Source organism: Lipotes vexillifer, unplaced genomic scaffold (assembly GCF_000442215.2).
Source record: "Lipotes vexillifer unplaced genomic scaffold, Lipotes_vexillifer_v1.1 scaffold231, whole genome shotgun sequence".
NCBI classification, from domain to species: Eukaryota; Metazoa; Chordata; class Mammalia; order Artiodactyla; family Lipotidae; genus Lipotes; species Lipotes vexillifer.
In genome coordinates, this window is record NW_006791822.1 from 4,444,055 (window position 1) to 4,447,338 (window position 3,284).

The window sequence follows — 3,284 nt, forward strand, 5'->3', positions numbered from 1 at the left end:
AGCAGCCTGAACAGACTAAGATGGTATAAAAGAGAAAGTAGACCTACTTGGGGAAAGACACTGTGTTAATCTTAGTGCTTCGATGTTAAGCAACAGACGTGGTTTCTAACATTGCAGTTGTTACAGTCTAATGATGTGTACATGTGTTAAACAGATAATTACTCATAGAGTCTTGCTAGGAACTATATAGTAAAGTTACAAGGTACAATGGACATTCTAATTGGTAGGTCATGGATCACTGCTATGGCTGGGAAGGTGAGGTAACATGATGATCTTGGGTGGCCTCGGCCTGCAGTGGCTTGAAGCAGGATTTCAGTTCCCAGCCAGAGATTGAAGTCAGGCCACGGCAGTGAGAATGCTGAATCCTAACCACTAGACCACCAGGGACCAGTGGTCAGCAACAAGGTCCTGGTCCAACAGCTTTGTAGAAATGAATTTCCACATGGAGACAGAAAGTAGTGAAACAAGTAAAGTGTTTATTAGGAGGGAAAAGGGTACGTGTGGATAGACACAAGGGTGGACTCAGAGAGAGAGTCATGCCCTCGTGGTAGTTTGAATCACATATATGAGGCATTTTTTCTGGGTTTCCTTTGGCCAGTTATTTTGATTTGCCTGGTTCTGAGTCCATATTTGATATATCTCAGGGTCCTACCATGTGTGTGCATGCATCTCTTAGCCAAGATGGATTCTAGTGAAGAGGCCTATGGGTAGGTTGACATTACTTACTATGAGGTGGTGTCCCCTCCCTTTTTGACCTTCACAGAGCCTTTCTACGGCATGCATAGTTGGGAAGGTCTCCTTGACTTTGAGAATGAGGATTACGTGGTCTTTTGTCTCTTACCTGGGAAGGGCTCAGCTCCTCTCTCACTCTTGCTATTTTGGAGTATCTGTCCACAGGGAGCAACTCCAGTTGCTCAGCCTGGGGCCCATCTATCTCCTGCCTCAACGAAGGTTATTTTCTACTAGATACATATGTTAATGTTGAAGAAGCTGGTTTCCCAAAATTAGAGGATTATCTGATAATATAAATATTCTCTATTATGAGAATCAACATTTAGGAATATTTCTGAAGAATGAGTATCAGTTAGGGCTGGAGTCTTCCCTTTGAACTTTATTGCCACATAATTTGTTCTTGGAGTTATGAGAATGTATGAGGACTTCAGTGACAAGGTTTAGCCTGAATATAAGTGAGAAGAGTGTCCAGAACAATTTTAGCCTTTTATCTTCAGGCAAAAAATACTGAGCCATGCTAGCTAGAAAACAAACTTTGGTTAGAATGATTAAAGCAATTTCAGAGTTTCCTTGGCAAAGGCTGTACCCTTATTATGTTTAGTTGAATTATGGATCATGCTTTTGTAGCTCTGTAGACTTCCACAGTGTCATTGTGCTCTGGGAACTGATTGTTCCCACAGGTGTTTAACCATGCCTTTAGGATGAAAACAGTTCAAACAAGTTAATGAAATCTTTATTATTAACTTGGGAAATTTTAGAATAAATTTCTGAGAGGAGATCAACAAATAAGTACATCAGCGAAAAGAACTACATCAATAATTTGGAAATTATGAGCCAAATATAGCACATTTAATATGTATCCATGTAGAGTCTGAAACCAGAGTTCCAGAAATAACTGCAAAATCTAAGAGGTCACAATGTCTCAATAGAATCACATACAATTTAGGTATTTAAATTTCCAGCAAGTTGAGTATGAGACAACAGTAAAAGGTAATGGCCAAACATGCTAATAAGTACTTTAATAGAAGTGTAGCCTCTAGAATGAAAGAGGTAATGTATTTATTTTTATTTTTTTTTGAGTTTTAGACAGGCAAATAAAAAGTATTATGATAAAATGGAAAACATTTAGAGGACAGTTACAGGAATGATGAGAATACAAAACCAGGAGATTTTTTTATCCTGTAAAAGAGAAAACTCAGTTGTCTTTATGTGAAAAATCATCCTGAAAAACTAGGTTACACTTGTTCTTCAGGTCCTGGCTTCTGTTTAGATAAGGTTGTCAAGAAAGAAAAGTTGTAGTAGGTGACATTTTATCAGAGAAGTGAGGGAGGTGATGGGTTGAGCAGAATAAAGACCTGGAGGAAATGTTTGGTTTGAGAAAACAGCAACTCACAGCCTAAGGCTGGAGTGAGAAAAGGGTTTGGAAACTAATAAGATTCTATACACATATACATGTGTTAAAAATACCACATGTGTGCATAACACGGATATATTCAACTATATATGTGCTCTGAAAATCCTTTCGACAAAGAGCAGTCTAGAGTCTTAGGTTATAGGTGTTACTTACAGTGGAAGAAAGGTTGTATGAAGCTTTTCGGCAATGAGATCCCTCAAACAATTGGTGCTGCTTTCCTAAATGGTTGTTCAATAAGGGCAATTAATCCTTTAGATTATTTTCAATGATATAATCTAGAAAAACAGAGAAATTCTACTTTTTTAGCTGAAAAAAAGTTGGAGTTGTAATGACTGTTTGAAAATTCTTTCATATCCATTTAAGCAAAATTATTGTGATTCAAGTTCATTTTCTATGTGAAATAGGAAGACTTAAAAAGTGCAGTAAACAGTTGACTATTCAAAAGCAGATTATTGCAAATATTTCTCAAGTTTTTGATTGACATGCTTATCACCGACTTTGCTAAATTAACTCCTTTGTTAATATTGTCTCACCTTCTTGACTCCCAGAGGTTATTTCAGGATAACGTTCTTGGGTAAATTTCAATCATACTTCTATAGGCAAAAATTACCTTTTGCTTGATTATAATTTCCCGAGGAGTGTCTTAAAGATTACATCAGATCCGTTCTCATGTGTGAGTATTGCATTCAGTCTGATTAAATAAATGAAAGAAATAATTTAAATTTAGCAGATGAGATAGTAGAAAGGTCTGTAGTTAAAAAAAAACAAACTTGTTTTTCTAAAGCATAAATATCTTCCTTAAGTCATATGATATTTTACAAAGTATTTTCATATGTATACCGATTTGATCTTCACAAAAATGTTTCAGTAGAATAGGTATCATGTATATTATTTTGAAAATCAGGAAACAGATTCATAGATGTTCAGCACCTTTACCAAGTAAGTAAGAACTGGAACCACAGAATTCTTACTTCCAGCTCAAGGTTGTTCATACTTTTAGTCAATCACTTTCTTAGAAATGTTTTACTGAAAAAAAGAATAAACTGATCAATTAAGAACAAAGAATGATCTAAGCAAACTGGATTAACATATGATCACAGATATCCATTTCTATGACATCCAACATTACATACTTTCC

At 36.0% G+C, this 3,284-nt stretch overlaps 1 pseudogene; it reads right to left on the reverse strand.

Moving 5' to 3' along the window:
- Positions 1-1,345: 1,345 nt before the first annotated feature.
- The window catches only part of LOC103082164 (60S ribosomal protein L34 pseudogene), a 12,499-nt pseudogene continuing 10,560 nt past the window's right edge, over positions 1,346-3,284 (reverse strand).